General features: G+C 44.8%; 1 long non-coding RNA gene across 1 annotated transcript in view; it reads right to left on the bottom strand.

Annotated features, from left to right (window-relative positions):
• The window catches only part of LOC144798936 (uncharacterized), a 64,391-nt gene extending 42,476 nt beyond the window's left edge, over positions 1-21,915 (bottom strand). Inside the window, exons 1-2 of the long non-coding RNA XR_013603702.1 lie at positions 21,881-21,915; positions 13,116-13,244 (exon numbers count right to left, since the gene is read on the bottom strand). This is a non-coding gene — a long non-coding RNA (uncharacterized LOC144798936). The remainder of the gene's footprint in view (positions 1-13,115; positions 13,245-21,880) is intronic.
• Positions 21,916-27,255: the final 5,340 nt, after the last annotated feature.

Consider the following 27,255-nt stretch of genomic DNA (forward strand, 5'->3'; position numbering starts at 1 on the left):
CCTCATATAAAAGTCTGAGAGGTCTCCCCAGATGCAAGAGTGGTTAGACTCCATTGAAGCTCTGTACTGGAAGCTACCCTAGCCGACTCCACCAAATCTCTAAGAATCACACTGGACCCCAAACTGACAGTAAAAGATCATATAAAGAATAGTGTGTACAGTGCCATCTAGAACCGGAAAACTCTGAACCGCTGAAAGATCTTAAATCTGCCATGTAAGCGCTGGTTTTGTCTCGACTATGGGAATGCCACCCTCACAGGCACTGTGAAATCCCACCTTGCTACCCATCAAACCACTCTCAATGGAGCAGCCAGAATGGTCACAGAAACCAAAACATACAACCACATCTTCCCTGCCTGAAATAACTGAACTGGTTTCCAATTGAAGCTCCCTTCAGCTTCAGAATTGCCTGCCTCATTCATAAACCTCTTCACAATGGAAAACCAGCTCACCTGACCTCAAAACTCAAAAAGGCAGGTCAGACAAGAAACCTAAGGAGCTCAAACACCCTACTCCTCATTCCACTGAAAGCCCACAAATAGGAATCCCAGGTACTCTCCTTCTCAAGCAATGCCCCAAAAATCTGAAACTCCATTCCTGTACGTATTATTTAGTTTAAAAAGACATCCAAAGGATTGCCTCCTCAACCAACATCTCAACTAGCAGACATCAAGCGCCCATAAAGACATCACCTTTACCCTTAGATCTCATAGTACCCCTGCTCTGCTATTTTTTCTCCATCATGCTCAATCCTTGATGTGTCCTGATTCAATTCACCTGTACAGAATTTATGCATTATTTATTGAACATTTACTGATTTAAAGTGCTCTGATACCCTTAGGTATTGCCAGCACTACATAAAACTCTTAAATAAATAAAAAACATAATAAGTACAACACTGTACTGTACTGTGTGCACTGTACAGCACTGTACTCCATTCTGCTCTACGATACTATAGTCCACTATATGAGACAGTACACAACTCTTTGCATGCTACTGCCTCTCACTTTACTTTACTCCACTCTACTCTGACACAGTGCTCCACCTCACTCCACTACTCCACTGTAAGCCACTCCAGTCTATGCCACTCTATGCCATTGTACTCTGTACCACTGTATGCCAATCCACACTACCAAACTCTGCAACAATGTACTGTACACCGCTCCACTCTTCAAAAATCAACTAGACTATATGCCTACTCTGCTGTAGTCTACCTCGCTTTCCAATACTGTACAGCACCCAACTACACTCTATTCTATAACACAGTACTCCCATTTATGACACTTTCCTCAACTGTAAGCTATGACACTCTACTCTACTGAACTCCACGCCACCATAGTCTACAACCCACAACTCCACTTTATGATACTTTACTCCACGCTACAGTACCCCATTCCAGTGTACTCCATTCCACTCAACTACACATTATTCCACCCAACGCCACTGTACTATACTCCACGTTGCACCACTGTCTGACACTGTACTCCACTGTATGTAACTCTACTCTACAACACTGTACTACACTCTATTCCACACTGACACTCTACTCCACTCTATGCCCATCTGCTTTACACCACTGTACTACACTATATGACATTCGACAACAAGGCCACTCAATGTCTTTCCTCAGTACGCGACTCCACTATATGACATGGCACTCCACTCTATGACACCCTCCTCCACTGTACACTACAACACCCCACTTGATGATACTCCACTCTGTGACACTCTACTTCACCCTATTCCACTCTAAAACTCTCTAATTCACTCTATGACAGTCTACGACACCCTACTCTAATATTCAAAAACACCATTCTACTGTACAACTCGCTGCTCCAGTCTATGATACTTAACTTCACTACATGAGACACTGTGTCACTGCACTATATAACGCTTTACTGCACTGAACAATGTACTACTACGCTCTACTCTACTCTACTCTACCCTATTCCAATCTACAATACTCCACTCTATGACAATAGACTTTACAACACTCTCCTCCACTGTACTGTATGACACTCCACATACCAACTCTCCTCTTGCATCACTGGTCTCTAAGATTTAAAAACACATTTTTATAAAAAAATGTATTAAAACCCTTGCAATTCAATTAAACAAACAAAGGCTAAAGCTTAGTTATAGTTAGAAAAACTTATTTTCCCTATACAAACCAATGTTAATGTACACAAACTTAAAAAATTCTAAAGTTAGAGTTATACCTTTCATTTGCAATTTATCCACCACCTTCAGATTATTGCAAGTAGCAGACCTTGTTGCACACTTTTCAGGTTGCTAACCAGGCAACTCTAACTGTGTCCAGGGTAGCCCACCAACATGACACAGTAGTTTCCCTGTCCACACTACTGTGGGTGGGGACGCATCTGTTTGCTCCTGTCTGGTGAGAGCATTTTTTAATCTTCTTCCAAATGGAAGCAACCATAGAAATCTGCTCTCAGCTGGTGGGAAATTTAAGAATGCTACTGACAGCTGGGAGCAGAATTCTGTTCTGTTTTCCTGCCCGCATGAGTGTGGGCAGGGAAACATCACTGATGACATCTCAAATGCCATTCACATTTAAAAAAAAATTCTATTTCCTAACTATAACATGCCTGTAACCTTTGATTTTTTCCTTGGAGTTTTTAAGGCTTTTGTAATGTTATTTGCTAACAATAACCCCCCTCTAGCCTTTGGTTTCTTTAGTGAATTTCTATGTTTTCTTATGTTATTTCCCAACTATTACATCTCTGTAACCTTTGGTTTTGTTAAGTGAATTGAAGGTTTTTTAAAAATTTTATTTCCAAACTGTAACCTGTAACATTTGAAAGTGAGCGCATGAGTGAGTTCATGAGTGTGTCAATTGGTGTGTGAGTGTCTCAGTGGGTGCGTGAGTAGGTGTGTGAGTGTCTCAGTGGGTGTTGGAGTGTCTCAGTGGGTTTATGAGTGCCTCCATGAGTGTGTGAGTCAGTCTGTGAGTGAGTGCATGAGTGTCCAAGTGGGTCTGTGAGTGGGTATGCGTCTCTCAGAGGGTCTGTGAGTGGGTACCTGAGGTTCTTAGTGGGTCTGATTGGATTCATGAGTCTCTGAGTGGGTCTGTGAGTGTGTGTATGAGTGTCTCAGTGGATCTGGGACTGAGTGAATGATCCTCTTAGTAGGTCTGTGAGTGGGTGTGTGAGTTTTTGAGTCGATCTGTCAGTGGATAAATAAGTGCCTCAGTGGGTCTGTGAGTGAGTACATGATGAATCTCTGAGTGGGTCTGTAAGTGAGCGCATGAGTCTCTGAGTGGGTCTGTGAGTATGTGCATGAGTCTCTTAGTGGGTATATGAGTATCTCAGTGGGTCTGTGAGTGGGTGTATCTGTGTGTGAGTAGGTCTATGAGTGGATGCATGAGTCTCTGAGAGGGTCTCTAAGTAGGTATATGAGTATCTCAGTGGGTCTGTGAGTGGGTGTGTGAGTCTCTCAGTGGGTCTGTGAGTGGGTGGGTGATTATCTGAGAGTCCTCTGTTTTCCCCCTTCTGCTCTGTTTTGCCTTTTCTGCTCATTTTTCTGCCCAATGTTTTTCCTTCTCCGTTAATTTTTCTGATTTCTGTTTGGCATTTTCTGCTCATTTTTCAGCCCTCTGTTTTGCCTTTTTTTGCTCATTTTTCTGCCCTCAGTTTTGCCTTTTCTGCTTGTTTTTCTGCCCTCTTTTTTGCTTTCTTTTGCAATGTGGGATGGGGGTTGCGTGGCCCGCTCCCCGGGCTGACTTCAGCCCCAAGAACCCCATCCCCAGGGCTCAGCCGCGTCTCCTTGGATACCCTGAAGCCCACCTAGGTTCCTAAGGTGCTATGATGGGGGCCGTGGGGGACACATAAGTCTCCAGCAGTCCCAGTGGGTTCCCTGGCTCCTGCAGGAGCCGGCATTGCTCCTGTATGCCGGGAGCTACTAAATATGTTGCTCCCTATGTGCAGGAGCAACCACGTCATCTGTTTCCCTACCCGCATGACAGTGGGCAGAGAAACAGATGAAAACTCTGCTTACAGCAAACAGGAGCAGTTGGACAGCTCCCACTTTTTGGAAGCAGAGTTATGTTTGCTCTTGCTTGGTGGGATCTGTCACAGTTCCCTGGGGGGTGGCAGTCTCCAGGGACAATAATGGCCCCCAGAGGGGGCGGTGCAACTCCCTTCCCATTATTTAATAGGTATTTTCCCCGGGGAGGTGGTGTCTCCTGGAGCTCCCTTCAGCCCGTAGAGAGAGGTTCACACTGCCCCCTATATTACAATAATAAAGCCCTGGGAGGTGGTGGACCCAGAGGCTCAAAAGAGCCATAAGAGGGGAGACCTGTTTGCCTCCTCTTTTTTTAACCACATATCCCCGGGACCGGGACACCTGGGGGTTATTTTATAAACAAGTGCGAGAGAACACGCTTTTTTTTCTCTGCCAAATTCATGTAACCATCACGATTTCTGGCAGAAATGTTTTGAAAAATTGCCTTTTTGTCCTGGTGGTGTCCCACGGGGACCCCAGGATCAAGGCTAGATGTTCAGGGTATTTCTACCCTTCCTCTTTTTCTTTTTTTAGACTGTTTTTTTAGACTTGACTGAAGTGGATCTGTCAGTGGGTACGTGAGTGTCTGAGTGGGTCTGTGAGTGGGTGCCTGAGTCACTGAGTGGGTCTGTGAGTGGGTGTATGTGTATCTGAGTGGGCGCATGAGTGTAACATGGGTATGTGAGGGGATGTGTTAGTCTGTGAGTGAGTCTGTGAGTGGCAGTGTTTGTTTGAGTGGATCTGTCAGTGGATACATTATTGGCTGACCAGGTCTGTGAGTGAGTACATGAATCTCTGAGTGGGTCTGTGAGTGTGTGCATGAGTCTGAGTGGGTCTGTGAGTGAGTGCATGAGTCCTTGAGTGGGTCTGTGAGTGGATGCATGAGTATCTCAGTGGGTCTGTGAGTGGGTGCATCAGTGTCTGAGTGGGTGTATGAGTCTCTCAGTGGGTCTGTGAGTGGGTGCATGAGTCTCTGCCTGGGGCTGTGAGTGGATGTGTGAGTATCTGAGTGCCCTTTGCTCTCTTCTGCTCTGTTTTGCCTTTTCTGCTTGTTTTACTGCCCACTGTTTTACATTTTCTGTTCATTTTTCGGATTTCTGTTTGACCTTTTCTTCTATCTGTTTTGCCTTTTTCTGTGCTCTGTTTTGCCTTTTCTGCTTGTTTTTCTGCCTCATTTTCTGCTCTCTTTTGCAATACTCCGGTTTGGGCCCCGCAGACCCAATCTCCCAGGAGCCAGCCACCTCTCATTGGGTGCCCTGGAGCCCACCCAATAAAATGATGGATTTAGGCCCAGTTCCCTGTACTAGGGTGAATGTATGACATTGTTCTGCATTCTGTCCATCAATTGTTATTTTTGCATTTGTCATCCTGAGTGAGACAGGTATGCCCAGACGTGGGTCCCATGCTCTCCATGCCACTGAAGTCAAGCTAGCCTGGCTGATGACGGGTGAAACACCAAAACTGGTCTTAGGATGCTTGTTTCCAGTCCAGGAAGAATGGGGCCTAGCAGTTTGGACTAGACTGTTACCTTTGGGAGCAGGGTCAAGACTGATTTGTGTTTGGCTGGGTTCAAACTGGAATGGCATGGGGAGCAAATAATTATGGATTTTGGCCCAGATGTCTGTACTGGGATGAATATATGACATTGTTCTGCATGCTGTCCATCAATTGTTCTTTTTGCCAGAGCCCAATCAATGCACCCAGTGTGCTATGATCGGGCCCGTGGGGGGGTGCCTAAAGTATGCCACAGTCTCAGTCAGCTCCCTGCCTTCTGCAGGAGCCAGTATTCGTACTGAATGCAGGAAGCTGATAAATATGCAGCTCCCTACATGCTGGACCAATTGTTTCCTTGCCCACATGACAGTGGCCTGGGAAACAGATGAAAACTTTGCTGCCAGCAAACTGGAGCAGTTTGACAGCTTCCGCTTTTTGGAATCAGAGTTATGTTTGCTCTCGCTTGGCAGAAAATGGTCCCCTTTTCATGGGGTCACTGTCCCCAGGGCCGTTAATGGCCCCAGGAGGGGGGGCTGTGCTGCCCACATTCCTGTTCTTTAATAAGTATTTTGCCCCGGGGAGGTGGTGAATCCCGAGACTTCCTTCAGTCCATAGAGAGGGGTCCGCACTGTCCCCCTCCATTACAATAATAAAGCCCAGGAGGTGGCAGAAATCGGTGGGAACTTGTGCACCTCTTCCTTTTTACCATATGCCTCTGGGACCTGACCCATCTGGGGGATATATTGTAAACAAGTGTGAGAGACCAGGCTTTTTTTTCCTGCCAAATTCATGAACCCATCTCAATTTTTGGCAGAAAGATTAGAAACATGCTTTTGTGTCCTGGTGGGGCTCCCAGTAGACCCCAGGACCAGGGCTAGAGGGTCAGGGTATTCCTTCCCTTCCCCCTTCCTTTTCTTGACCAGTTTATTTGAGACTCAGCTTAAGCTGAGTCCCGAGATGGCTACCAACACTTCCTGGCTGAAGTGTTGGCAGCCAATCAGATATCAGCACAGGTACTGTTGTATCCTCAGAGGACGCACAACCCTAAATATACAAATTTGGTTTTCGTTTCATTTATTGGAAACTACTGAATGGATTTATGCCAAATAGCAAAAAAGCGTGCTTTATGAATCAAGATGTACCTTTCTACCACATTTGATGTAATTCCGTCCAGCAGTTCGAGCTGTAGTTGTGTTCAAAATCCCTATGGGAATTAACATGAGAAACACACTGTTTTTACCCCATTTTTCTAGGCCCCACTTGACAGATCACCCCTAAACTTCCCACACAACTAGAAGGACTGGTACACTTATAGATAGCCACGTGTTTGACAGATCTGCACAATATTTAAGTTACTTCACCTCAGCTCCTTCATTTAAAGTTTCACCCTGATCTGTAAATCGGGCTCAAGAAAAAAACAGGGTCCAAAAGTTTGCTTTCCCATGTTAGTTCCTACAGAAAACTTTGCATTCTGAAGCAGTAAAAATGGCTGAACGGAATGATGCCAAATTTGGCAAAAAGATAGAAACATACACATAAATCATGTTTTTGTGATTTGATGTAATCCCATTCAGCCATTTCACAGACATTTGCATTTAAAGAGGCTTTTGGGTTAGGCATGAAGAGTTTGAAAAGTTAGGTATATCTGAACAGGTGGTCCTGGGTGAGACCCATGGTACTGAACATTTGAAAATGAGGGCCTCTGATTGGCCAAGGGAGCTTTGTCTCCCATCTGCCATATTTGGTACCATGGTACTAGTCCTGGTCTTATAGTCCTGAGCAATCTAATTGTCTAACCACAACTTTAAAGATAATGTTCCACCCGCCTTGACAGGACTCAGGGACTCAAGGGTAATGTGGAGCACATTAGGAACACTCAGATCCCAAGGCACTTGCTTGAAGATTCAGGGGGACCCAGAGTGACCCCCTCCTATAGGTGAAAATGTAAAGAAACAATTTCAGGCCATGTGTACAATGGTACCCTCACTAAACACAGTGCAACCTTCCTATGTTGTACTACTGCAGAAGCCACTGCAGAAGCTTTACCACATGGCACTGTGACACTGTGCAAGCTTCCTCAGGTGATGATAATAATGATGTCATATGAGATGTCATCAGTGATCGCACTAATCTCATTGAACATGTTTTGATGGATGTAATGTGTAAGGTCAATAGGCAGTGCATGGCAAGGGAGCAAGTTATAGTTAGCTCAGTCAAGTATAGCTGGTGAATTTCATAGGTTTTTTAGTATTTAAACCATAGTTCTTATTTCATCTCCTCATCTACTTATGATGTCACTCTAACCTTTGTTTCTATAAGTGAATATATATGTGTCTGTGTGAGTGTTGCTGTATATATATGTGTTTGTGTGTGTGTGTGTGTGTACAATGTAATACAAATTAAACGTATTTCATTGTATCAATCAAGTAGTATGCTAATGCACTAATTGGAAATTGGAGATGAATTGGTAAAATCCTTATTTAGACAACTGTGATGATGACAATTCCAAGGCTCAGGTTGACCTGCAGATGGGAATTCTAAATATGGGAATTCTGTGGCATTTCCTTCCCCTAATTAGAAACACTGCTAATCTACATCCCTGCTCCAAGTCTTTACATGCACCTGACAAATAGTAAAGTATTTATAAAGTCCTGTCTGACACACCCAATTACTCCAGCAACCATACCCCAACCTCTGTTCCCCTAAAATGATCCACACATTTTGAAAACATCCACGACAAATCTCTAGTAACCATGCCCATGCCAAGCTTTAGAAACTAACAACAATTCCTCCCAACCTAAGTGACCTGTTTATATGCTAACTACTATAGGCCTTTCCCATTAATCAGTATGCCTTAAGAAGTGGCTAGGAAGGGCTCTTCTCACAGCAATAACATTGCAGTAATGCAATTTATGTCACTTTCTTGGCATGGTGATTTAGAAAAGTGCTGGCAAAATAAACCTATAAATTACAAATGTTACAATTGGTCTGGTAGTGGTCATTTCAGTTTCCAGGAACTTGTGACATTCATTCTCGGTCCATAATATCTTTTTTGATGATATGCGTAGTCATATGTTTTTGCTCCAGGGACTTTAGCTTGCAAGTCTCCTACAATGATTTTAATGTTTGGTTTTACTTCTTACCATTCTAGAAAGACTGTTTATTGTTTGTCATATTTCATATTTCCCCCTACATTTCGGAAGCCCTGTTTTTGCTGTGCTTTCTTTCTTCCTGGCAAGTGAATATTGGAAGTGTAGGTGTGACGTCTTTGGAACACTCATCCAAATACTGGTGCTTTAACAACCAAGCCTCATACCAACAACTACATAGGATTATTGTGCCTTAATCAGATCTACCACCAATATTGATTGCTGATCTCCTCAATATTCAATTAATATTTAAAACAGCTTTGATTCATTTAAGATGGCATCTTAACTAACAAAATACACTACACTTGGTAAAAGAAAAAAATATGTGTGGAATGCTTGCATCAATCTCAACCACTGTTAATCACATGAAGCATCATTCCAGTCGATATTTTTTGTCCAGTATGGCATTCCAGACAGAGACCATCACACACATGCAGCCACGTGCACCAGACATGATCCTGCCTGCACTAATAGGAGGTGGCAGAGTGGGCTAAAGAACGGTGATGCTGGGGTGGCAGAGTGGGCTAAAGAACGGTAATGGATTAAACCCAGATCTGTTTACTGGGTGTGAGTGTTTGATTGGTTCAGATGCTCCGTCCATCACCACCCCCTTTTGTACCGTTTTGTTCGCCATAACTTGGCAGGGTATGCTCAGACGTGAGTCCCTTGCTCACTTTGCCACTGGATTCAAGCAAGCCTGGCTGAAGACGGCTGAAATGCCAGAAACCGGTCCTAGGAAGCCTGTTTCCGGTCCAGGGAAAGCATGGCTTGGCATTTCGGGCTGGACTATTCCCATGAGGCACAGTGTCAGACTGATTTGCATATGGCCATGTCTGAACTGGGGTGGCAGAGTGGGCTAAAGAACGGTGATGGATTAAACCCAGATCTGTTGACTGGGTGTGAGTGTTTGATTGGTTCAGATGGTCCGTCCATCACCACCCCCTTTTGTACCGCTTTGTTCGCCATAAGTTGGCAGGGTATGCTCAGATGTGAGTCCCTTGCTCACTTTGACACTGGATTCAAGCAAGCCTGGCTGAAGACGGCTGAAATGCCAGAAACCAGTCCTAGGAAGCCTGTTTCCGGTCCAGGGAAGGCATGGCTTGGCATTTCGGGCTGGACTATTCCCATGAGGCATAGGGTCAGACTGATTTGCAAATGGCCATGTCTGAACTGGGGTGGCAGAGTGGGCTAAAGAACGGTGATGGATTAAACCCAGATCTGTTGACTGGGTGTGAGTGTTTGATTGGTTCAGATGCTCCGTCCATCACCACCCCCTTTTGTACCGCTTTGTTCGCCATAACTTGGCAGGGTATGCTCAGACGTGAGTCCCTTGCTCACCTTGCCACTGGATTCAAGCAAGCCTGGCTGAAGATGGCTGAAATGCCAGAAACCGGTCCTAGGAAGCTCATTTCCGGTCCAGGGAAGGCATGGCTTGGCAGTTCGGGCTGGACTGTTCCCATGAGTTACAGGGTCAGACTGATTTGCATATGGCCATGTCTGAACTGGGGCGGCAGAGTGGGCTAAAGAACGGTGATGGATTAAACCCAGATCTGTCGACTGGGTGTGAGCGTTTGATTGGTTCAGATGCTCCGTCCATCACCACCCCCTTTTGTACCGCTTTGTTCGCCATAAGTTGGCAGGGTATGCTCAGACATGAGTCCCTTGCTCACTTTGCCACTGGATTCAAGCAAGACTGGCCGAAGACGGCTGAAATGCCAGAAACCAGTCCTAGGAAGCTTGTTTCTGGTCCAGGGAAGGCATGGCTTGGCATTTCGGGCTGGACTGTTCCCAAGAGGCACAGGGTCAGACTGATTTGCATATGGCCATGTCTGAACTGGGGTGGCAGAGTGGGCTAAAGAATGGTGATGGATTAAACCCAGATCTGTTGACTGGGTATGAGTGTTTGATTGGTTCAGATGCTCCATCCATCACCACTCCCTTTTGTACCACTAATAGGAGCAGCACAACTAAAAAGTCTACACCAAGGCTCTTCTAGACACATACACAACTAAGCCCCCATACTGGCTTTAGCATATTTAGGCGTTATCAGTGAGAAGCAGCTTGACTCCTCTGAAACAATGAACACGGGGCTCATATCGGCGCATACCTGCGGCACTTAGAAAACCAAATAGTGATGAGTGGAATACTTTAATTAAACCTGGTCTGGGATTCCTTGTGTTTCGGTCCAGAAAGAATAGGGGGTCATAACATCAAGACAATTATCGCCGATTTAGCGGCCATTTTCGGCCGTAAAGCGGCTATAATCCTAACGCTGTATGAACAAGGGCACGCTAACAGGCTTTAGCGTGACTTACCTTGTGTCACCGAACATTTCACTAATGCCTTGCATCTTATCGCTAATGAGATGCAAGGTAGGCGTTCCTGACATTCACTACATGGCAAAACATCGATATTGTGGCTTCGCGCTATCAACAAGGATGCCCCATGTCCATGTCGCGACTGTGAAAGTCGTGCAAAGACCCAATTAACGCTGGTTTCTAACGCCAGGTTAATTACTGACTTACCGATATTGCCCTATGGGGTGGGGATTGTCATGCTGAATCCACCATGGCATATCATCAAGGAATTCCCTATCGCTGATATGTTATCACTGGATAAACAGCGATATTGCAGCATTTTGCCGCTATCTCTGGATATTTTATGCTTTGGAGATAGCAATTGATGATAACGCACTATCTCAGCGATAATATCCAAAGATAGTGGGCGATAACTTCAATCGCGCTAAGCGTGCTTAGAGATATTTATCAGGCCTTGTAGATAACCCCCTAAGTCTGCCAGTTCAGGATGCACTATTCCCAATGGAGCAGGACCAAGGCTGCATTGTACATAGCTGATCTCTGTCTGAGGTTGCATAGTGAGCAAACAGTATTGTTCAATTAGGTATCTCTAGTCTGCTTTGATACTGTACTACATAGAAATGTTAAGACTCCACCACACATCTAAGACAACAATGCAATAAATATTATACAGACTTTTATTTAGTGGTAAATACAAACTTCCTGGCTCTTGCCCTTTCTGTTTCTTCAACATAGCTAGAGCCTTTATTACAAAATGGGAAACACTTCTTTCTTGTAGGAAATGTGCACACATGAATGGATATGACTCTGGGAAGTAAACTAACAACTCGATTATTATATTTACTGCAGCAAATGCTCATTTGTATGAGCTCTGTATTTGTACTTACTTTATAGTAGTATCCATATTTTGAGAGTACACAATATAAAAGCTAAGTATGGCATTTTTAAAAACCCCACCCAAATTTCTGTACAACCTGCCGGACTTCTCTCTCATGATTATCGGTAATCTATAGTTGAGACACTTAGGGAACCCTATATGGTGAGATTCATGTTCCCAAAACTCTCATCAGGTGAATTTGTATTCTGAGTATTAATCTAGGACTTGCCTTCAGTACCTAGTGGACAATTTCATGTGGTTTCATAAAAGACAACCATGGTTTACACAATGGTCTTTCATAGATGCTGCTGTAATAATAATGAACTGGTAGCACAATATTCACCAGATGGTCTGACAATGTTTTTGGTGACTGCTAATCCATGCTCATGGCATTTCAACTGGTGGAGCCAGCAACAGCTCTGCCACAGAGAAGGTGCTCTGCTCATTTATCGAAGTACATTGGAAGAATACACAAGTGGACAATCTGAGACCCATCATTGCATGTGTGCCCTGTTCCCACCCTTCTCTATGACAGGCCCCCAGTCCTTGCCCATAATGTCTGTCCCCTAGAGAGAATGGCACCTCCATCCCTCTGTCATGTATCATGTCTTGGCAAAGTAGCAAGCAGCCACAAAACCTATGCTGATGGTGCTTTACATTTTCAAAAAATCAGGAGAGGAGAGAAGCATGTGAGATAAAACATATTACACACCCTCCAGTACTTGGTGAGGCAAAATGTGTCAGTACTAAATGATTCTGAAAAGGATATAATTAACTCCATTTGGGCATTATTCATATGGTCCTCTCCAATTTCATGAGATATGTTGCACAACCTATTTCAGTCTCCCTAATTGACTCTGTAATTCTGCACTCTTAATAGATGAGAATATCTCCCTAGGATAACATTGTCAATGAGTTACAAAGAATATGATGTTCAATTAACAAAAACTGAACATTCGCACTCCAAACCTTCTTCGTGACCAGAAAGACTCCCTTCCTGATCCCTTTACACTACTCTGTTACAATGAGCTCTGATTTATAATGCTCCATAGAATGACAGCTCTCCCAGAATAAAAGGATCCATTTCATTATGAATCTCAGAGGACCGTGTCACCATTCTCTACGTCGCAAGCTAAACTTGTAGTGTAGTTCCTATATCCCTGATAGGCTCTGCGCATTGGAATAATATACACTATAGTTTTGACACAGGACTAAGGTCAGTATGTCTCTATCGAGTACATTAAACTTACTTACTTGTGGGTACCAGTTAACTCAGAGGTCTCTAGAAACTTCTCGACTGAACAAGAAGGGATTCGTTTCTGACAACCGCATAAACATGACAACTTTGTTTCCCGTAGAGTTGGAACAGTATCTTCAGAGTCGCTGAAACAATAGATAACCGTTTCACTCAGTCAATCGTGCATGCTTCGTTTCTACAGAGTTGAACAGAAATAGAGAGACGGCATTTCAATAAAAAGGGTTTATTGAACAGTCTTATTTCTCAAGCAAGAGATATGAACTGCTCAATCGTAAGACAGAATGCGAAGTATAAAATGTACAGCATTAGCAGTAGAACTAAATAGTACTGCAATAGCATGGTCTGTAGCTATGACATATATTCATAAAAATACATACATAAATAACACAGGCTAAAATACTCATTTGGTGCTTCTAAAAAAATCCTACCCCAGAGTACATAACCTAAGTGCAGTATGACGGAAGAAGTAGGTGCTGTCTTAGTCTGGTTTAGTTATGCCAAAAGTTACCAAAAGTTTCTCCAGGTTCTAATCAGCTCCATACCTTAAAATGAGAGAGGTTGGTATCTCTTTCCGGGACTAGTTCTCTAACACCCCGCAAGGGGAGTCAGAAACACTGGAGCTTGATTCTCTGTGAGGAGGATGACAGCGTCCGGTCAGTGTGTCAGTTGGGGACTTGACTTCCTTCTGGACTTGCAGTGGCGACCCGTGTCGTGCAAGTAGGTTGTCGAACCGCACCGTGCTTTGCCATAGCAAGTGAAGGCATATTTATACCTTGAAGGTGTTTAGGAACGCCAGTATTGACGTAAATGTTGGGCATGAGAATGTCATGAATGAACCCCTAAGGAATAGATGTTCATGCATAATAAATGAGTTCTTGGAGAATTCAATATCCAAGCAAGAGGAAGTCCTAAAGGCTTAAGAGTCTGGCTTTCCAAGAACTCGTTGTGACGAAGAGGATCAGAAATAGTTGACAATGCCTGTATTTGGTTAGAATGAGCAATGCCTAAATAAGGACTGGATTTCTATGCCTAAATTAGGGCAATGTGAATTATATCTATATAAGGGCATAAATCAGGAAATTTAGATACAATATCTAAATCAACACACAACAAACTAACTGACAAATTCAAGATTGTGTGCACTCTTTAAAGATTGCGTGAGTCAAGGTCCAACTTGTGTCAGGAGAGTGTTTAAGGAAACCATCAATAACAAAGCACTGAAATACTCTGTTACACACTTTTGTAGAGTTTGAATGTAAAAGAACCAATGGTAGATGCAGAACAGTAACCTTTTCAGGCATGCTGATATAATATGTCTTCTGTAGGAACTTCAAATAATTCTGTGCTGCAGCAATTTCTAATTGATAGAAAGCTTTGGAATTAGTCCTGATGGGATTTCTACTCAGCTGTCTCTCTTTTCTCACTTGGATACACAATTATGCAGTAACATTTTAGATTGATGGGTCCACTTCTAGTGCAATGGACAGTAAAGGTGCCCTGAAATGTGTATCTGTAGGATGTAGCATTATTGTAAAGAAATAGTATCATACTATGTATACCCTGGTATCATACCACAACCTATCCGCCAGAGTACCTATGTATCTCACCAAACTGTTGTACCAGTAAGCACCTTCTAAGAAGAACAGTGAAACTATCCATGGCATATGCAGGATTAGGCAGAGGTTGATAATTAACTGGATAAATGAATGCTAACTGTAAAGAGAGAAATTGTTAGGGCTGGTACGTTTACTAAATTAAAGATGCATGGGTCAGAATTTCTGAGCTAGTCTATTTCCTGGTATGTTCCCAACAGAAACCTAGATCAACTGGATCCTATAAAGTTACCACCTTCAGATTCAATAAAACTAAATGGGTGGAAGTAGCTTCATTGTGGGAGCAACCAAACAGTGGCATCTCCTACCGAACACATAAGATTGGCACCCTCTCTACAGGTTTTCAGAAACCTTCTAAAAACCAAGCTTTTTACCCTTTAGCCCTCTATCTGTTTTACATTTGCTCTCTGTTAAGCTAGCACCAAGACACCCCAGGGTATACGTAGCACTCTACAAAAGTTTTAACATAACATAGCATACTATAGTGTGCAGGCATGCCCTATTCATCGGGAGATTAAGGGCCAGATTTAGATCTCATGAATGGGTTACTCTGTCACAATGGTGACAGATATCTCATCTTACGAAATATAAATCCCATTATGTCCTGTGGGATTTATATTTCGGCGGATAGAATATCAATCACCACTGTGACAGAGTTTCCCGTCAGCCAAAATCTAAATTAGGCACTTAGGGCTAGATGTAGGTAAATAGGTTTTACCGATTCTAAAATATCGAATTTTACCGATTCGGTATTTTAATATCGGTAAATCCTATGTAGGTAATTATTCGGTAAAAATTACCGAATTGTCATGATTCGGTATTTACCGATTCGGTAATTGTCATTCAATTGAATGTCAATTACTGAATCGGAAAATACCGATTTGGTAAAATAGGGAAATAGTCAAGGGTGGCAGGGTGTCACTTTGATACCCTGTTGCACCCCTGAATAGTGCTGGTGTGCACATGTGGCATACATACATGCCCTAAGGCCATGTATGTCTGTCACATGGCACAGGTGTAAATGCACATATTTGCATTTACACAGGAATTCCTTATTTACCACCAACCAATAGTTGGTGGTAAATAACGAATCCTTAAAGCACAAAAGCACTCTTTAAAGTGCTTCCTACATCTGTAAATGATGATTCGGTAAATACCGAATCCGAATCGGTAAATATACCACCTACATAGGAAAAGGCTATTACCGGTCGGTAACGGCCGATTTCGGCCGTTACTGACCGGTAAAAGCCTACCTACATCTGGCCCTAAGTCACATATGTGCACCATCTATGGCTTGGACCTCCAGTGCTTGGTCGGGTAAGGCAGACAAGAAGTTTCAATTCTCACAGGACATGTTTCTGACCCTGTCTGCATTGCAGTAGCCATGCACAAAAGTGGTTGTGCACAAATGCACAGCTTGTGCCTAGAGACCTGTATTTTGTGTTGTAGGCTGACAGCTTTGCCTCATGCCTCTATATCTCACCTCACTTTGGAATACTTTACACTTGTAGGATGTTACCTTAGCAAGAGGGCATCATCTTTATACTAGATACATGTTTATGTTGCTGTTTACATTGGAAATATTGTTTTGACCCTCTCCCTTACATGAGGGTGCATGGCCTATCTGCATTGGTCTAGTGGCTATTCTTAACAATGCTGTAAGTATATAGGCTACTAGTTGGCTAGAATGTGAGAAGCCCTAAATCTTGCCAAGTTAAACAATTTCAATAATTTAAACCTGGAGCCAAACACTGGTACGACTCCTTCGCCGCAGCCGCAGCCGAACATCTCCACTTCCAGATTCACACCGACCCTCAGAGGCACCCTCGTCTACAGACCCCCGGGACCACGCACACAATTCAGCGAAGACATCACAGACTTCATCAGCTTGCACGCCCTCCCCTCCACTGACTACATCCTCCTCGGGGACCTCAACTTCCACCTGGAGAACAACAAGGACCGCAACACCACCGCCCTGCTGGAAAACCTCGCCAACCTCGGACTCAAGCAACTGGTCAACACCCCCACCCACTACGCCGGCCACACGCTTGATCCCGTCTTCTCTTCCAGCAAGTACATCACCTTCAGCCACGCCACCGGACTCCACTGGACCGACCACAGCTGCGTCCACTTCAGCTTCAAAAGATCCACGACCCACCACCACCCGCAACAGGTACCTCACAGGAATTGGAGCAAGATCACCGCAGACCAGCTCACCACCTCCCTCAGCCAGAGCCCACCCGCCAACACAACGGACCCCAACGAAGCAGCCCGCAACTTCACACAGTGGCTGACCGCCTGCGCCGACAACCTCGCGCCACTAAAGAACCCTCCCAGCAGACCCAGAAGCAAGAAGGCATCCTGGTTCACCGACGACCTCAAGGACTCCAAGAAGACCTGCCGCACCCTCAAGAAAGCCTGGCTCCTCGACCGGACCACCTACAACATGACCGCCCTCAAACACGCTACCCGCAAGCACCACCAGCTCATCCGCACCACCAAGAAGAAATCCCTGAAGGAACGACTGGACAACAACGCCCACGACAGCAAAGAGCTCTTCACTATCGTCAAGGAGTTCTCCAACCCCAGCACCGGCACCAACGACATCACTCCGTCACAAGACCTCTGCGACTCCCTTGCCTCGTTCTTCCACCGCAAGATCGCCGACATCCACAACAGCTTCGGCGCCTCACCCACGCACCCAACCGGTGAACCAACGCCCCCCACCGCCACCCTTCGCACCTGGACCACGGTGACCACCGAAGACACAGCCCGCACGATGAACACCATCCACTCCGGATCACCGACCGACCCCTGCCCACACCACGTCTTCAACAAGGCCGACTCCACCATCGCACCCCAACTACGGAACATCATCAACGCCTCCTTCAACACCGCCACCTTCCTGGAGAGCTGGAAGCACGCCGAGATCAGCGCCCTCCTGAAGAAACCTACAGTGGACCCCACCGATCTCAAAAACTTCCGCCCCATCTCGCTCCTCCCTTTTCCTGCTAAAGTCATCGAGAAGATCGTCAACAGACAGCTGACCGCCTTCCTCGAGACGAACGGATCCCTCGACCCCTTGCAGTCCGGCTTCAGAGCCAACCACAGCACCGAGACCACCCTCATCGCAGCCACCGACGACATCCGGACCCTGCTCGACAAGGGGTAAACAGTGGCCCTCATCCTCCTGGACCTCTCTGCTGCGTTCGACATGGTCTGCCACCGCACCCTAGTCCAGCGCCTAAGCAACATCGGTATCCAAGAGAAGGCACTGGAGTGGATCATCTCGTTCCTCGCCGGAAGAACACAAAGAGTCCGCCTCCCCCCGTTTCGCTCCGAGGCCACCGAAGTCATCTGCGGCGTCCCGCAAGGATCTTCACTCAGCCCCACCCTCTTCAACATCTACATGAAACCTCTCGCAGCCATCGCACGCCAGCACAACCTCAACATCATCTCTTACGCCGACGACACCCAGCTGATCCTCTCCCTCACCAGAGACCCCGACACCACCAGAACCTGCCTATACGAAGGGATGAAAGACTTCGCCGAGTGGATGAAGGACAGCCGCTTGAAACTGAACTCGGACATGACGGAAGTCCTCATCCTGGGATCTTCGCCCTCTGCCTGGGACGACTCCTGGTGGCCCCCAGCCCTGGGCACTGCACCCAGGCCAACCGACCACGCACGCAACCTGGGCTTCATCCTGGACCCCTCCCTCTCGATGACCAGACAAGTCAACGCCGTCTCCTCATCGTGCTTCAACACCCTGCGTATGCTTCGCAAGATCTTCCGCTGGATCCCGACCGAGACCAGTAAGACTGTCACCCAGGCACTCGTCACCAGCCAACTGGACTACGGAAACGCCCTCTAGGCCGGAACACCAGCCAAGCTACAGAAAAGACTCCAGCGCATCCAGAACGCCTCCGCCCGACTCATCCTGGATGTCCCCCGACGCAGCCACATCTCCAGCCACCTGAGGAACCTGCACTGGCTCCCCGTCGACAAGAGGATCACGTTCCGGCTCCTCACCCACGCACACAAGTCTCTCCACGACCTGGGCCCCAAGTACCTCAAAGACCGCCTGACCTTCTACACGCCCACCCGCCAGCTACGGTCCACCAGCCTCGCCCTCGCAGCCGTACCACGCATCCGAAGAGCCACCGCCGGAGAAAGATCCTTCTCTTACCTGGCTCCCAAGACTTGGAACTCCCTCCCCATCCACCTTCGGCTGACCCAGGACCATCTCGCCTTCAGGAAACAACTCAAGACCTGGCTGTTCGAGCAGTAGCATACCCCTCCCCCCAAGCGCCTTGAGACCCTCCCGGGTGAGTAGTGCGCTATACAAATGGCATGATTGATTGATTGATTGATTGGTAGCTAAGACACAGAGCAGACAGGCTTAACTCAGGCAAATTGTGTAAGGTATTTAGCTTTTCCAAAACAATTAAAAAGTTAAAACACAACACAATAAATTCCACAGAACCAATGTCTAAAAATAGAGAGCATTGTAATTATAAAAATTATGCCAAAATATTGAAAATCCAATAATAAGAACAACACATATGAATTCCTAATGTTTTAAGGCAAAAAGCAGCAAGAAAGTAAAGTAAAAATCCAAAGTCAATATTCATGTTTGACTGGGACCTACGCTTGATCTCAGACCAACTGAGATGGAGCAGAGGACAGAAACACCAAGTAGATTAGTCTTTTTTATGGAAGTCGAAATCCTCCAGCTGGGTGGAGTTGAAGGCCATATCTGTCAAAGTCCTCTAAAACCGAATACGCGGTGAACAAGGTCCCACTAAAGCTATTGTTTTTTGGGGAGCAATGGTCAGAGTGAGAAAACTCAAATTTCATGATCAACCAATGCCTTTTTTTAGCTGGATACTCTTTGCACCTTCGCTCAGTCAAGATTTCTACCTTCAGAATCATTTTTGGAGCTCAGAATTCTCCAGCAGGACAAGGATGCAGCATGTATCCAGGAAGGTCACACCCAAGTCAGATACCTTTGCTGGGACTTGTGGCTGGAGTTCCAGAGGCTTTGAAAGTCACAAAATGTTCTAAATCCCACTTTTCCATATGTCTGGAGTAGTTCATCTTGGTCACGCTTATGGCTCCAAAGATTTCAGGCTCAGCATGTAGGGCCAGGCACTATCTCCAGTAAAAACCAGCAGCAGGCAGCAGTGTCTTGTCTAGGTACAGTTGCAACGGGTCACTCTAGGAAAAAGATCGCTTCCAGCTTATGAAAGAAAGAGCTATAAATTAACATTTCTTCCTTTGCAGTTAAGAAGGTAAAAAAATGTATTGTTTACTGTATTGCCAGAAGAAGATCTGGATTACCCTTGACTCATCCGGTTTGCAATCTCCTTTTAGAGTCCCCCCTCTGCAGTAACGGCACTAATATCCCTTCTCCTTGTTAGGTCTCATCAATAATCTAGTAAACTATTCTCAGAATTGGTTCTGCCAAAAAGTGGGATTCTGGGAGAATGTTGTTCCTGAAGGATCAGGTCTAACCTCCAGTGTGCCGAGTTATAAAACTAGCATTACCAGTCAGCACAAAAAGGTGGTGACTTCGCAGAAAGAGGTATTTTCTAACCCTGGGCGTAGTGTGCGGAGTGGGGCTCCGCGGAGCTACGCAAAGTGGGCGCAAAACTACGCCCACCCGCGCACTCCACGTAGCCCCACTACGCGCCGCCCGCCTCCCTCCCGCCCTCCCTAAATATTTAAATAAAAGGATTGAAAGGTTTTAAAAACACTTACCTTGTCCGCCGCGTCCCCGGGGCTCCCTCTCCCGTCCCCGGATTCGCGCCGCTGCCATTTCGGAAACTAATGCGCATGCGCGGGTGCCCGCGCATGCGCATTTCTCATGAGAAATGCGCATGCATGGCCGCCCGCGCATGCGCATTAGTATCCGAAATGGCGGCGGCGCGAATCCAGGGACGGGAGAGGGAGCCCCGGGGACGCGGCAGACAGGTAAGTGTTTTTAAAACCTTTCAATCCTTTTATTTAAATATTTAGGGAGGGCGGGAGGGAGGCGGGTGGCGGCCGGCTACGCACCGTCTGCGGAGCGCGCATAGTGCCGCCTGGCTACGCCCGCTACGCAAAATGCGTAGGAGACGGCACTACGCGCACTCCGTGCACGGAGCGTAGCTGGCCGCCCACCGTTAGTATTTTCCAACAAAGGTGTCAACCCATTCCGTATCAGCAATACAAATAGTGCCTTCATCCTGTAGACCATCCATCCTTTGCCCCCAGTTACAGCAGAAAACTTGCTGTGTAAATACTTCAAAATATTTGTATGTACATACCGAAATACCTCATCGCCTTGAACATAACAATAAGCATATGCCGCCTAATGTTGGGTGGACTATATTCGCAAAAGAAGACACACTACTTACAAATTCAACACATAGGGGATGCAAACAAATATTGTTAAACACCAACTACTCTGTTTACAGTAAATGGAATCAGGCATGTTGCTGACAACAAGTGGCCTAAATCTGTGCACCCAAATTATGTCGATAGTACCCCAAACCTCAAAATGAATGATAGTACCAGTTACTCCTGGGGGGTGGGATGGGGTTATCAGTAAATCAAGTGAGTCGCTGATTAGTCCTCATTACCTTTTGGTATTTCACTTGCTGTCTCCACATGCTTTTATATAGTAGAGATTCTTAGTGAAAGACATGATACCCATAGAGTTACCATGAATCTCATAATTCCAATGGGGCTGGCAAGACTTAATTTCTCTTTGAAGCTGATCAAAGTTTTCTGCAGGGTAAACAAAGAGACCTCCTTTCAGCTGTGATGCTCAGGACACTGAGGGAACCACTTTCACATCCGACTTCTTCAACAGCAACTTTCCAACAATTGTCTCTCTACTCACTTACGTAAGAATTTACTCTGATACCACAGCCATTGTGTGCAGAGTTCTCATATCTCTAGTTTGCCCGGCAGCTAGTTTGCTGACACACAGTGCCCACATTTTTTACACCAAATAGATATATGTATCACACATGTGGGCTGAAGGCATACATGCATGCAGTCACTAAGTAGTGGAGTGGAGAAGTCTCGTAGGTGGGGTGGGGGTGATGGGTGGAGAGGGGGTGGCGTAAATGAAAAAAAAGGAAACAAAAAACACTTACCTGCATGCCGGCCGCATCCTCTCTGTCCTCTTCGGTCCTTCGGCGCAGTCCAGGAGCAGGAAAAAAACAGGAACCAGGAAGCTCCCAGAATCCCCTATCCAATCACAACGCTGCTAAAATAGTGTTTTGATTGGTCTGAGAGACATGGTTTATCGCTCAGGCAGGGACTGGGAGGCTGGGCATGTTCTTCACCCAGGCCGTGCATTACAGCTGGTAGAGAACATGCAAACTTCGCATGACTGTTTGACCAGTCCGACATGGCTTGCCAAACCGTCATGTGTAGTTAAGAGTGCCATCACTCCTCCCCTAATTCCTATGATGTCTAGTCCCGCCTCGCCCCTAACCACTCGAGCTAGGAGTGGAAAAATAAAATGACAATAACACTGAGTTATTATCATTTTATTTTTTTATTTTTCTACTGGTCACAGAGCAGTGGGGCGACGCTCTTCCGGCTTAGCGGAGGAGCTACCCCTGCATACATCTGAGATACATGGCTTAAGAATCACTAATGTCTGCAAAGCAATTTCTCAGGTAAGCCCTTTGTCTATGATGGCATTCTACTATTGTTGTTTCATTTTTGTATATGTAGAATGCTTCAAGAGGCTTTCAAGTGCCGAATGTGCCATGTTGCTGCAAAGCAGATCACCTAAAATAAGTAAATACATGAACAGATAAACTCACATTTGTGGGAGTCACTTAACTGCACAAAGAATGAGCCAGCAAAGAGTATGTAGAATAACTTCCTCGTGCATCCCCTTCACTTTATTAAGATGATAATGTTGTGCATGCTGCCTGCTGTACTTTCAAATTTGATGCAGAAAGGTAAATGGTGAATCAAGTAGGAAGCTTAATATCTTATCTTTACTATAAGCGATACTGTTCCCCATGTTTTTGCATGACACTATGGGTCAAATTTACTAAGGGCTTGCTTTGTCATGTTGCCACGCAAGGTGATGCAAGGCAGTGCAAGTCTTTAACTGGGAACTACTAAGTCACACAAAGCCACCTTGCCCTGGCTCTGCTTGGTTTAGGATATCCAAGGTAACACAAGGCAGCACATTCTACTGCTTTGCCTTACCTTGAAGTAGCAAGGCTTTCCATCGGTAAAGTGTAAGCGTTCCCATACATTCACCTATGAATTTTGGCACATTCCCAGATTTACAAACATTTAAAAACCTGGGGACGCGTTAAAATGGTACGCCTCCCAGACCGAGGTGTAACGAGGAGAAAAATCCCTATTTCTTCTTGTTACTTCCTTTTTAGGTCTCGTGTGTAGCGTTGCAGCGCAACGCGCTGCTCGCTCTGCAAGAACTCTTGTAATGAAGGACATTTAGAAGGGGGCTTTAAGCTCCGCCCCTCATTTCTATTGGCTGGTGTCACCGTTTATGCTAAATGGTGACATGCCATTGGAAATGAGCTGTTGGCGTTGCCTCCCTTACGCCTCTCAGTCCAGCCCATCCGGACTGGATCGCCTGCTTCATGGCTGTCGTGAATCAGTTTCTTATCACACGAAGGCGTGTTATATAAACAAGAACTGCGATCCAGTCTGGATGGGCCTTCTCAAAAGAAGGCAGGGCGCCGCGTGTTTATTTTTGCATCACGCTTTCACTTTAAATCGAAAGAAAAATGCAAAAATAAACAGCGGCTATCTGGCGAGCGCTTATTTTGCACAGCTGTCAGTTAGTCGGTCCCAGAACTTTGCACACCTTAGGCAACACTTAAAGCTGCAATATGTCTTGTGATGTCTTCAGATCAGCACATTTGAAAGAAGTATGTCATGTTGCTGGCTAAAGTTCGTATGCCACCGCTTTGGTGTATTTGCCTTTTAGGTGCAGGAAACGGGAAAATGTTACTCCATGAACCCACACACCGGGGCGGGAGCGCTGAAGCTGCAGAAAGTGGGCAGAGTTAAGAACGGCAGAATCACGAAGAACCATGAAGTCATTATGACTCAGATCAAGCTATCCCAGAAAACACACATTTTATGCTTTACAAACTCTGCTCCAGGAAGAAATGCGGTAGGAAACCTGCTCTGGTTGACTTACTGGTTGCAAACACACCCCATTTTTTATCCCTGCTTCAAGGCGTCAGCCTCAGGATAAAATGCAGGTGAGAGGAAAGCTCAGGTTGTCAAATCACATGCCAGACAGACCCATGAGCATCCAGCCAGTCACAGCTGTGAACCGTCATAAAATAGCATATTTGTTAAATGAGCCTGTCGCAGAGTGGCCTACAAGTCCGATTTATTCGCCAATGATATAGCTCAGTGGGGGAATGCTCCTGTGGCAGAGATTCTTGTGCAGCCCACAGACAGTCACTCACTGGACAAATATCGCGCTGGTTCCTACTGATACCTGCTGCCTGCAAGTTTTAACTCAATCTTTGTCCTTCTAAGAATAATGTAATTGATAACATGAATTGTGCATTAAAGAACACCAGTTGTTAAGTTTAAAACATGATTTGATTTGAATTGAGTGCTACATAAATCATCGTGATTAGTCTAATAACAGTCTCAAAGATGTATACCATGCATACATGCAGAGCTTGAGAGAGAAAGACTCTTTCATGTCTCTTGACTGACTTCCCACATATTTATTTCTTTTTTGCAATGTGCTTTATTTTAAAGTAGTGAATTTATTTGCAATGCAACAGGTCTCACATATCCACGAGTTTGAGCTATTGGCATTGTATGAAGCATAATTCCGGTCGCTAACGGCCGAAATTACAGAATTTCGTCCATTACCGACCGGAATTGGTCTTTCCAGATGTAGGTGGCCAAATTGTAGGATTCAGTAATTTACCGAATCGGTAACTTAAGGAATCGGTAAATTACCGAATTCTTAACATACCGATTCGGTAAATTACCGAATCCCTAATGTAGAGAGCACTCAAGTGAGTGCTTTTTACATTTAAGTATTCCCTATTTACCACCAACTATTGGTTGGTGGTAAGTTCCGAATACCTTTTAAAAGGCAATTTTGTGCTTTTTATTCAGTGCCATGTGGCAGACTTTGCATGAAATGTTAGTAAACCTGCCCCTGTGCATCATATGTGGAGGTATGTCCTAAGTAGAGGTGTGTGAAATTGCAACTTTTGCAAACATTATGCATATTACACATAATTTACTTTTGGAGATGATCTGTTGTGAAAATTGTATACAAGGTATATCCTCATGCATGTCAAATGTCATGCAAGACATGTGGCCAATATATTTTCCCTACAGTATCTAAAGTCACAAGGTGACTACTGCTACCACAGAGAAATAAGCCGTGGAACACACTCAATTTCACAATTCCCGCAAAACATTTTCTGCTCAAACCAGTCTAGCTGGTGAATGTTCACAAAAAATAACGAAATATATAAATTGACAATTTATAGTTCGAATTCTGAGCTTTTGTTCTGACAGAATTCTTTTGTTAAAGAAACATTCACTAAATTAAGACAATGGAAAGTCCACTTAAAAAAAGAACAAGAACAGAAGGCATGGTGTACTTTTATTGATTCTTTAAAGAGTGGTAATATCAAATAGTTTGGGAATTGTATTAAAAACTTATTTTGTGATTAACAGAAAGTGTATTTATAAAGCACATATTCACCCAAGGGTATCTTGGTGCTGAATAACAGATGTTCATTGTTACCCAACAGTACTCATTTTATCAACTTTAGAAGGATGAAAGGCTGATTTGACGCACCAGGAATTGAACCTGTGACCATGAGGCCAAACACAGGCCCCTACAATGGGTGCCTTGGTCCACTGAGCCACCAGAACCGGCTAGTTTTCCTCAATGGATCAAACATCACCCCTGAGCAGGGGTGGGTGTTACATATTCATCATATGCATTAGAAAGTGGCTTATCATTTGGGGTGGATAGTAGTTCACCATAAGTAATAAAGTCATTAGCCTGTTAGGTGGAATCAGAAATTTGAGTAATTTAAACCTGTGCTCAACCCCTGGTAGTTGTGGCACAGAACAAATAGGCTTAACTTAGAGAAATTGTTGTTTAAAGAATTTAAAACAACCAAACCAGTAAAAAAGTCAACAACACAATAACAACAATACTCCAAATTATAGGAATAGAGTAAAATGTAATGAAAAGCTTATACCAAAAGGACACATCCAAAAGGGGAACTGAATATATGAATGTTTTAAGATTTAGGGAAATATAGCAGCAAAAAGCACAAAGAATCAATGGTAATGGCACTATTTCAAGCTGGCTGCAATACAGCATGTGTCTGATACACCAACCAGGTTTGATGCGGTTGAAAGTTTAACCTTGAGACTTAGTCTTTCTTCTGAAAGTCAAAATCCTCCAGCTGGGCAAGGTAGCAGGCTGTATTTTGGAAAGTCCTCACAAAGTTGGAAAGGTGTTGAACAAAGTCCTCTTGAAGTCTTTGGTTTAGGCAGGAAAAGGTTGGAGTGGGAGAAATTCACATTTTGCTACCAGTGAAATACTCTCGCCAGTCAGATATGTGTGGCACCTCCATCCACTCAAGATATTTACCTTCAGACTTAGGACCATTAGTTGGTGGGGGTGAATACTGGCCCCTTCCTAAATCCAATAAGAACAAACTTTTCTCCTTTTGTGCAGAGCTTGTCTCCCCATCCAGAGGTGTGGCTGAGTAAAGAGCAATATCCTCCTCCTTGGTCAGGTCAAACCAGATCTGGAGGAAGCTTTCCCCTCACTGCGTTTGGTGCCTGCCTGACATGGAGGAAAACAATGGGGTCCTTTTGAGGTGTCATTTATCATTTGCTTGTGACGTGAAAGGCTCCTTTGAAATAAATTATGTTCCTGGGTACACCCTAACTGGTCTTCCTGCCAAGAGCAGAAAAAGCACCTCCCCACACCCAAACCATTGTCTCTGCCCTGGGAGACATTTTGACACCCATCACGGTTTCTGCTGGAGGAGCTAATACAAATTAGCTTCCAAAAACTTAAGACAGGGAAAAAGATAACTTTCTAAAAGTTACTTTTAGCTTAATATTTATTACAAATCTGACTTCATCATTAAGTTGGGCTTATTAAATATTAAACAGAATGTGTTATTCATATTTATAGCTAGTTCAATTTGTTTCTCTATGGGCTAGCTAGCCTTGCTATAGTGCAACTAGGTTTTGGATGTCAGTCACCTTAAGGACATGTTAACTTAAACTTTCCACATGCCCTACTTTTAAATACCATACACCCTGCCTTGCGGGCTGCAAGGCTTATGTAGGGGTCACTTACTAATGTTTAAAGGGAAGGTTTTATCCTATTAAAAATGGTTAGTTCAACAGGTTGGTCTGTAGATTTAAAGCTTCAGCAACCAGGCTACAGTGGTAAGCCTGGAGTCATGTTTGACTGGTGATACCGTTGGATGGTAAAGTAGTACTATTG

Source organism: Lissotriton helveticus, chromosome 12 (assembly GCF_964261635.1).
Source record: "Lissotriton helveticus chromosome 12, aLisHel1.1, whole genome shotgun sequence".
Classification (NCBI taxonomy): domain Eukaryota; kingdom Metazoa; phylum Chordata; class Amphibia; order Caudata; family Salamandridae; genus Lissotriton; species Lissotriton helveticus.